Source organism: Schistocerca gregaria, chromosome X, assembly GCF_023897955.1.
Source record: "Schistocerca gregaria isolate iqSchGreg1 chromosome X, iqSchGreg1.2, whole genome shotgun sequence".
Taxonomy (NCBI): Eukaryota; Metazoa; Arthropoda; class Insecta; order Orthoptera; family Acrididae; genus Schistocerca; species Schistocerca gregaria.
In genome coordinates, this window is record NC_064931.1 from 867,568,519 (window position 1) to 867,579,387 (window position 10,869).

Below are 10,869 nucleotides of genomic sequence, written 5' to 3' on the forward strand. Positions count from 1 at the left end.
TGCAGTTGATTAAAAATGTTCTGGGACTAAACTGTTACACAAGTAACAAGCACTGCTATTAATCAAACACTTATGAAACTATCCTGATGGAAGTTCCCTGTATTAACAGTACTTTTATATGGTAGCGAGCAATAATATACACATTTTGATTATATAAGGTCTTCGATAATGCACATTTATCTTTTGTCATCATATGTGATCCAATATAGAGCAGTATTGTGTCATTCTGTTAAAAAAATGGATAAGAGTCATACTGACCATCCTGACCCATATTCCCCTGATTTTGCTACAAAAGGCTTCAAGCTATCAGACTCTTTCCAAAACTCAAATCAGCCACCAAGTTGAGAATTTTAGGGCTGCTGAATCGATTAAATGGAATGTGAAGGCAATGCTAATTCTGAATAACATTCTGGTCAAAGCTTTTGTCGAAGTTTTCGAAACACTTTAGAATCTGCACTTTGAGTGTAGTAGCGTAGTTCACTGAAAACGATTATGACAAGTTAGTTACATGTTCCATAGTTCATGTAGAAGATTCTTTTATCGAAATGATGTGGAACAATCAGTTTACAGGATATGTATACATGATTAGTTTTACCGCTAATGAATGTAACATTTTCCAGCCCTGCTGAGGCAACTACACTAAGAAAGAAGTCTTTTTATAAACTACCTTTTACTTGATAAAAAAGTTTCTATGGAATGCCAGATGTCCAGAAGGAATGATTGTAGGTAGACTGTAAGACTCTGTTTACTATTTGTTAGGCATTTTATGGTATAGGACCAGTGGTCAGAAATTTGTGTTGTAGGATACTGTACTATTTTCTAAACAGCTGACAGCTTCAGTAAGACTAATAAATATCCTTTTTCCCCATATATTTGTAGGCATAGATATCACTTCTTATAAAACTATGATGGATAGTTTACACAAATTTCATTAACAAACATATGTACTGTCATGGGTTGTTAAAATACTTAACTCCTTTCATGGGTATCTACATGGAAAAATCTTGAGCAATCTACCCTGTTTATGTGCTTCATCAATTACTGGTATGAATATTTGTTGTACATAAATGAACATAGCTTGTTTTCTCAAAATTTAGAGAGAGTCCATTGTCAGAAAACCACCTACTAATTCTTTTGGAAGGATGATTAACAGTCTCTTCTAAGTTCATTCACATGTATAAGGAATAGGAAAGGACTAAATATTGAACCTTCTGGAACTCCTCAGTCACTAAAATCTTCTCTTTCGAACATTGTTTGGATTTCAGAATAAAGTTCAGTCATCAGATGCACAATTATTTTTATTTCACTTTACTGGTTTTAACTAATTAATTTATCATTTTCAGAAGCCTTCAAAACTTGCGTTATTGTAAATCATGTAGACTTTGGCAATGAATTTATGTGAAGTTTAATAAGTGAATTACAAAAATTATTTAATACCAGTGAAGCAGATGTTAATATCTTCCTCACAGAAGAAAAATAGCATGACATGTCCAAAAATAAATATATTGTATGTGATAATTATAAGCACATTGTTTAACAAGGAAATTTTCCATATACCTGACAAGGGTTACAATGTGAACATTTTAGAAGAGTTTGAAATACATCAACATCCCTTACTAAAAAGAGTTGATGAATGATCAGCTTGCAATGAAAAATGCACACAATTTTGACTGTATAACATCTTTTATAAATTAATGTTAACACTGGTCCATTATTTATAGACAGGAATGTCAGCAATAATTTACATGGAACTATGTGCCTTTTTTTGAAATGTATTATATGAAACTTCCTTTATATATTTCAGTTATACTTTTTATGTGTTTTCATACGTCTTCCTTGATGCTAGCAAAACTGAATATGTACATAAATGTGCTTCATGTATTGTGAATTATCAATTTGTCAGCCAGAGTTCATAATTATCACATCCAATATGTACATTTTTGGACATTTTATGGCATTATGCTTCTGTGAAGAAGATATTGGCATCTGCTAAACCAACATTAAGTTAACTTTTACAAATACGCTTCTCATACTTCATATATATATTCATTCTTCTAGATTAATAATATCCTAATTTTGTTGGCTTCTAAAGATCATAGAACTATTGAAACAAGTAAAATATAATAAAAAGAACTGTGCCATTAAAAGCTGAATATTATTCAGAAATATGTACTATAGTTACTGAGAATATAGCAGCTATGAATAAAGTCATTATTAGAATTATTCAGGACAACTTTTGCATTCTGTCTTTTAAGTATGATTCAAAGCAGTTATGTGTAAAGCCATCACTTCCATAAAATTTAATTTTTTCTAAGAGATTAATATGATCTGCACAATCAAATGCCTTGGAAAGATCACAAAATGTACCAACTAGTGACATTTTATTATTTTCCACTTGTAAAATTTTGTGAGTGAATCAATAAATAGTACTCCCGGTCGAGCAATCATCCTTGATTCCAAACTGCAATGTACTAACTAATTTTTTTCTACTTAAATATGGGATTTCTCTTGAGTACATTACTTTCTAGAATATTCTGGAGAGATTTTTTAACGTACTTTTGTAATCCATTTATAGGTAGACCTGTAACTTACTACACCTGGGGATTCAGTCATGTGCAACTGTCTAACTAACAGAGGTGTTCAGTGAAATATTGCTTCAAGTTTTCATATCATTTGTGTGTCATGTAACCAGAGTTCCTGGTGTTGTAAAGAGTTTATTTTCGACTACATAATAGTATGGTAGTATATAAAGCACATTATATGGCATGAAAATAACATGAAAAATTAAAATAATTCATGTGCAGAACAATGTGGCTTCACCACTTTTCTGCTATTTTATGTTGGAAAAATGTCATTACAACGACTGGAATTTGGGTTATTCCATTGCAAAGCAGACTTGGCTGGCTTGTATTTCAGTATGAAATTTACCATCTCCCATCCACATTCTAGTTGAACAGAGTTTATCCAGCACAAGTCCATGTGTTTACTGTAGCATAAAATTTTGTACCATACATCTTATACAGTGTTCTATCAACACACATAAATTTATGAACATCATATGTCAATACTGAATGCCCCCATTTAATGTTTTGTTTCATAAATATGATGTCTAATTGTGCTTATCATGTTTCATAATCTTATGAACTTATTGAATGAGGAGAAATTTATTACATTGGCAGAAGAATAAGGGGTTGAAAATTAGTCCTGATTAATTTACTATTTCTTTACTTTCCTATTTCAGTTTCAAAAATGTTCAAATGTGTGTAAAATCTTATGGGATGTAACTGCTAAGGTCATGAGTCCCTAAGCTTACACACTACTTAACGTAAATTATCCTAAGGAGAAACACACACACCTATGCCTGAGGGAGAACTCAAACCTCCACGGGGACCAGCCACACAGTCCATAAACTGCAGCACCTTAGACCGCTCGGCTAATCCCGTGAGGCCGTTTCAGATTCATTATAAATCTGATTTTGTAAGTGTAAACAAGATATAGTTTGGATTAAGAAAAATAGTATCAAAGGTAATTGAGAGACACGTACCAAGTACTGATCCCCCATGTTACAGAAAAGATGACAGGACACTGTTAGAGAAGCAACGAAAAAAGCATGCCATATTTAGAAGAACGCAAAACCCCAAAATTTGGCAAAGTTTTACAGAAGCTACATATTTAGTGCTAACTTCTACGCGAGATACTTTTATTGGTTTCCACAACAGATTTCATAGAAAATCCGAAGAGATTCTGGTGGAATGTAAAGAACACAAACGGAAAGGCACAATCAATAGCTTCATTGCACAATAGCAGTGGTGATGTAACTGATGACAGTGCCAATAAAGCAGAGTTACTTAGCACAGTTTTCGGAAATTTCTTCCCAAATAAGACGAAGTAAGTATGCAGAATTCGAATCTAGAACATCTACAAACGTGAGTAACTGACAAGTAGATATCCTTGGTGTACCAAAGTAGCTTGAATGACTTAATAAAGGCCAGGCCTCTGATCCAGAATATATACCTGTCAGGTTGACAAGTCACAAAAACACCCAAGGTAATTTACTCTAAATAACGAAAAGTGTGAAGCCATCCACATGAGTACTAAAAGAAATTAGCTAAATTCCGGCTACACGAGAAATTTCACAAATCTAAAGGCACTAAATTCAGCTAACTACTTAATGATTACAATTACAGGTAACTTAATTTGGAACGGTCACATAAATAATTTTGTTGGTGAAGCCAACAACAGACGGCGATTTATATGCACAACACTTAGGAAATGCAACTGCTCTATTAAAGAGACTGCCTAAACTAGCCAGTCCGCACTCTTCTGGAGTATTGCTGTGTGGTGTGGGATCCGCATCAGATATGGTCGACGGAGGACATCGAAAAAGTTCAACGAAGAGCAACTCGTTTTGTACTATGGCAAAATAGGGGATAGTCCCACGGAATTGGTATGGCAGTCATTAAAAGAAAAGCGTTTTACGCTGCGGCAGGATCTTTTCATGAAATTTCGGTCCCCAACCTTCTCCTCAGAGTTTGAAAATATTTTGTTGGCGCCAACCTACATAGATCGGAATAAGAGAAATCAGAGCTTGCACTGAAAGATTTAAGTGTGCGTTATTCCCAGGCGCTGTTCGAGAGTGGAACAGTACGGAGACAGTATGAGGGTGGTTCTGTGAATCCTCTTACAGGCACTTAATTGTGAATTTCAGAGCAATCGATTTGGATTACCGACGACTACTTTAGAGTGTGTTCATTAACGATAGAGCTGTTACCTGACTGGTTCTGATATAATTAAGGAAATAGTGCTTGTTTATTTTGAGCTGTTCACAACAGCTCAACTCTGAAAATTATGTGTACTTAAAGAACATGTCTACTAAGTACTAGAAATTAAGGGCACAGAATATTCAAAGTAGTACAGTTGTGAATAGTTCGAAATATACAAATGTTATTTCATTAATCATTTCAGAACCACTCACGTAATGGTTCGATGATTATTGGGAACGTTCTGAAGTAGTCACTATGAACCCAAACTGATAATCCAACTGACAAAGAAACATTCGCAAGAGTCAATAAACGATCTTCATGAATCTTGGGAGTGTGTAGAGGGCGAAAAATAGTCCAATATATGTTGTTTGCGTCCAATATCACTTTTAAGAATAAAACACACTCCGAAAAATAATTTGGTGTTTTTAATTTAGAGGGAAGATCTATGAAACGGTGACATATAAAAAACTTTTCATATAAAAGTTGACATGTAATTAATGCTCTTGGAAACTGTCTATCAACTTTTGTAATAATTTGAAATGTTGCAAAATGCCTCACTACTATTAATTAATTTTGAAAAATGGAAAAGTTTGTTACACCAAAATTTAAAGAAGCTTTTAAACCACATACATCCCTTCATAATAAAGTTGGGTACAGAAATATCATTTTTGGAAAATAAGCTGTACACAGTGTGCTGTTGGAGTATTTTCACCATACGTAATTAAAATATCAAAACGTTCATTACTGTTTTAATTATTTATTATTCTTATATTTGTTCTATATTTTAATTTTTTTACGTTTTACTTTCATTGATTTTTGTGTTTCAGTTTACCGTTTCACATACATGTATTTTGGTAAGTGAAATAAAAAATAACTCACTGTTATGGTAGAAAATAATTACAATAACGATAATCCATAAAGATATAGTCGGGACATAACATTTTTGTATACCATGTACGTAGAATGAACGACATTTCTTCACACAATATATGCGTCAAAGAAGACACTGTAAAACAAACTCTGCAGGATTTCACATTGTCATCAGTGATCCTCTGTTCTGATTTGTGTGATGTATTTCATTTATAAGCCTCGGCGAAGAGAACTGACTATCTAATAATGACTCGAATTTGGTTATACTGCGTATCAAGTGGAGTCTGACATAATACTTATTCAACAGAACTAAATGTTAAAAGTTTCACTCAACGTTCTTCCGTCATGGAAAGCAGTGCATGTTCCATAGCTGTATCTGTACAAGACCTTTGGGATCAACAAATGTTTCTTGTCTTCAGGTAAGACGCAATAAACGGTTTTTTTCACACTTTTTCATAGTTTTAAAAGCAAACCGAGAATTCGAGAATTCTTTTAGCAGCCCGAAATGCCATTGCGGTAGCAAGATATTTGAAAAATGTTATCTTTCCCAGTTAGAGAGAAATAACTGTATTATTGTTTGATTCTAGGGGTATTCAATGCGAAAGACTTGTTTGCAGCATTGTAGTTGAAAACAAAGAACTTGTTCATCTCGTGATCCGAAAACGCACGACGGCGTAGGTACAGCTGTGGGACATTGTAAGAACAGATCTAGAGATTTGTTGAATGATTGTGATGCCGATCTCCACTTGAGACGCAATATAATCAGGCTGCAGTAGCTAGTACATAATCAGTGGTCTTTGGCATGGCCTACAATGTACTGAATTATGTCTGATACAAACCAAGGTACTTAGAGGATCACCCGTGTCATTTGTTTTATACTGTATTTCACGTCGTGTATATTACGTCAAGAATGTTCGTTCATTTGATACACATGGTTTAAAAAACGTTGTTTTAAGTATTTCTTTACAGATTATCGTTATTTTAATTATTTCCTGTCAAAATAATCAATTACTCACTATTTTCAATTAACGAAATACGCTTGTGTTAAACGATAAACTAAAAAATAACAAAAATGAACCCTAAATATAAAGTGTAATATAATTTAAAACATCAAACAAATATAATTATTAGAATAGTAGTGCTTGTTTAGATAGTTTAAGGAGGCATGTTGAAAATACTCCAACAGCACAATGTGTGCAGCTAATTTTCCAAATATGATATTTTAGTACCCAGCTTTATTACCAATGGATTCATGTGGCTTTGAGGCTTCTTTAATTCACGTTGTATCAAATGTTTCATTTTTCAAAATTAATTATGGTGGAGAGGTACATTGTAAAATTTGGAAGTATTACATACAAAAATTAATTACACAGTTTTCAAGGACATTAATTATGTATCAACTTTTATATGGAAAAAAATTAAAACCTTCATATGGAAGATATTCCCTCCAAACTTAAAATACCAGATTATATATTGGGGTTTGTTTTATCCCTTAAAATTGAAATTAGGCACAAATAAAAAAATACGTATTTCACCATTCCCCCCCCCCCCCCCCCCTCTACACACCAGTCAAGTTTCATGAAGATCGTTTATCGACTGTTGGCAATGTTCCGTTGTGAGACAAAAAAATAAGGAAATAGTAGGGTACAGCAGTAGCTGAGCCTTTACCCAACGCAATGTTAGAATTCCATAAATACTGGTTAAAAATCTGAGTGATATATTTCGTCACAGACCCACTGTGTCGCGAATACATGTTCTACTGTTTCCTTCATATGGCGGTATATAGTCATTTAGACGATTCAGTCATACAGCAGCTCTATAGGTTATTCCTGGGTGTGGTTTGCCGGAGCGCTCGCCACGAATGCCTGTGTTCACAGGCTTGGGCCTGTGACGGATCAAACGCAAACGTAGCAAACGCAGATTCCGTGTCGAGGCTCCTAGCTGTTTCTACTCTCTTGTTTGACCACCAAGAAGTAGTTCGTTTCGAAAGTAACTGCGAAGGATGGCACACACTTAGAGAGTTTCCAGTTACAGCGTCAGTTACACTGAAACAATACGCACAAAATCTTTTTAGTGAAGAGTATTTAGCTGGAAAAAATAAAGGTAGCAAGAAGTCGTGTGATCACATGCCATATATTCTGCGTATCAGTTTCACTTTGCTGCACAGTCAGCCATTATTCACAGGACTCCTATTGCTTATTAGTACTGTGCATGACATCCACCGATGGTCATACCACCATATATCCATGCTATAAGTGTCGTTTTAGTGTATGCAGACCACTGGGGAACTGCCCATGGAAAGAGTTTGCACGATAACGTGTCCAGCTCGCCAGCAGCTACCGGGTGGCACGGTCGTGTGCGGTATGCACGTCAAAATAACCTGCCATACTCAAGAATTTTCTTGCGTGTCCTACCCGATAGAGACACGCATGTATTGTGCTTCTGTTCCCGTAATCTGCAGTTTTACCATTTACGATACTGACTGCATGTACAAAGCTGACAATTGACTAACTCCTGCAGACTTGTTTTATAATGTAAGTTTAGGTTTTGTACGGGACTGCTTAATGTCATTGACTCGATACACCTAACATGTCGTCACATATTAAAGTGCTTGTGTCACTGCGGACAACGCGATCTGTCAGATTACGTTGGTACTCTAGATGGAATAGAGATACAAAGATATAAATTTATTAATGATTGATTAATTAATGATGCCTTATTATGTCATTAATTGCCCTGAACGTCGCACATGAGCATATTCTTCTTTAGTGTTTTTTAATGTTATTCAGGTTATATATCTGCTTTTGTGACTGTAATAAAAGTCTTATTTGGACCACACGCGTTTCTCTGTACTTAAGCGCATCTTCAGTGGTCAGATTTTTTGCTTCCTACTTCATTCCTAACTTTCTTCTCTACATAGGTGCTTTTTCACAGCTCACTGGCACTGGAAATATCAAACAAACTACACGCGGCGTAAGTGCAGCCACACAACATGAAAACGTAAAAATGTCCAGTGTCAGTACAGGGCAATACTCTAGAAATAGAGCACCTGTCTGTGGAAGAACGTCAGGACTGAGTTAGGAAGCAAAAAATCGGACCACTGAAGCTGCTTTTAGATACTTGTTGACGAAAATAAGTTTGGCCTAAATAAGATTTTTTATTACAATCGCCAAAGACGGTATATAAACTGGTTTTTCAGTTTCACATTTTAAAGAAAAATGTGTTATTTTCCGTTTTTAATGTCACCATTTAGACTTCTTCTTCGAATCGCAGAGAATTAAAATAATTATAGGCAACCATGGCTTTTTATGCCAGTCACCTCTATTTTTGTTTAAACTGGTTAGCAGCTAAATTTGTCAGTCAAAACGGCTTCTGACTCACATATGACCAGAATGAGATTTTCACTCTGCAGCGGAGTGTGCGCTGATATGAAACTTCCTGGCAGATTAAAACTGTGTGCCGGACCGAAACTTGAACTCGGGAGCTTTGCCATTCGCGGGCAAGTGCTCTACCAACTGAGCCACACAAGCGCGACTCAGGCACCGTCCTCACCGCTTTACTTCAGCCAGTACCTCGATTTCTACCTTCCAAACTGGCAGAAGTAGAGCTGTGAGGACGGTGCGTGAGTCGTGCTTGGGTAGCTCAGTTGGTAGAGCACTTGCCCCCGAAAGGCAAAGGTCCCGAGTTCGAGTCTCGGTCGGGCACACAGTATTAATCTGCGAGGAAGTTTCATATCAGCGCACACTCTGCTGCAGAGTGAAAATCTCATTCTGGAAACATCCCCCAAGCTGTGGCTAAGCCATGTATCCGTAATATCCTTTCTTTCAGGAGTGCTAGTTCTGCAAGCTTGGCAGAAGAGCTTCTGTTAAGTTTGGAAGGTAGAAGACGAGGTACTGGCAGAAGTAAAGCTGTGAGGACGGCGCGTGAGTCGTGCTTGGGTTGCTCAGTTGATAGAGCACTTGCCCGCGAAAGGCAAAGGTCCCTAGTTGAAGTCTCGGCCCGGCACACAGTTTTAATCTGCCAGGAAGTATCATATATGATCACTTAGAAACTGGTATTTTTACACATAATTGCTGCAGGCAGAATTTAGAGTAGTTGCTGATCTCTCGTACGAACTAGACGTTTGTCGGCTCTCGCCGTCTGTAGATGATTTCCGTAATTTTTTTAGGTTGGAAATCAGTTAGTTATCCGGGCTTGCTCTGCAAGTATGATTTGGTTCTTGCAAAGAAAAGTTCATGGAGATGGCACTGTTTCTTTACATTAATTAGATCCAGTATTCCACGTCTTTAATCAGGGAGTACATTCGCCACAGATAAACGCTATCCAACACAATCAAACCAGTTTCATTAATATGCAGATGCACATTACTGAAATTGTGGCGCTTCACAGGACTATTTCGACATAAAAACATATCGGAACTGGCCGAGAACGTCATAATGTGCAAATGTACGCCTAGTTGCAGCTTACCAATGCTCTTCGTGGATCATCTCTGCACACACCTTTTCCAGATTCTTGTGTTTTGAAAATACACCACGTCAGCTAGGACAATTAACAGTGCATTGGGCCAAGTCGTCGTAATGCAGAGTTTGACAAGATCTACCTTTACGGGTGACGGCCCGACGTTCACTCTGCAGCCTTCTCAGAATTCTGTACTCAGCAAAGAATCCAAGTCTTGGGCCAGACGCACATTGGCACGCGGTGACCTGAGCGCAGGAATAGCAACGCGACTCAGTTTGGGTGCATACTGAGAGACAGTGAATCAATGGCTCAACTCATGGCCTTTTAAGTGTATTTTTTTCCGTAATGGATTCTCCTCCATTCCATGACTGTTCCTTTAGAGGGTAATGAATAAAATGCTATACCAGACAAAACTGTGAGTCGTAGAGTATATTCAACAATACTCTCGTGGATGTCAGTTGAGAGGGAAATTCTGATCAGGAAAATAACATACGAACGCCATTGAAGTATGACACTTCAAAACAAAAGAAATAAGAATGGAAAAGTGGATACACGGACAAGAGAAAAACTAATGCTGAATCCGCTTGACTTTTAAGTTTCCTGGCAGACGTTTCACTAGATAATTATATTTACATCAATGAGGGGATTGTACTTATTTGTCGTCACTGATTTCGTCCAAATTAATGCTATACACAGACCTTAACCAGGAATGAATGTGACACGAATGGGAGCTACAAAAGTTAAGAAAAATGCTATTTTTGGTGCGGGTCGGGCTCCG

The 10,869-nt window shown here is 36.5% G+C and overlaps 1 non-coding gene across 1 annotated transcript; it reads left to right on the forward strand.

Annotated features, from left to right (window-relative positions):
• Positions 1–9,264: 9,264 nt before the first annotated feature.
• On the forward strand, positions 9,265–9,337 carry Trnas-cga (transfer RNA serine (anticodon CGA)). Its single transcript has one exon. It is a non-coding gene; the product is annotated as a tRNA-Ser (tRNA).
• Positions 9,338–10,869: the final 1,532 nt, after the last annotated feature.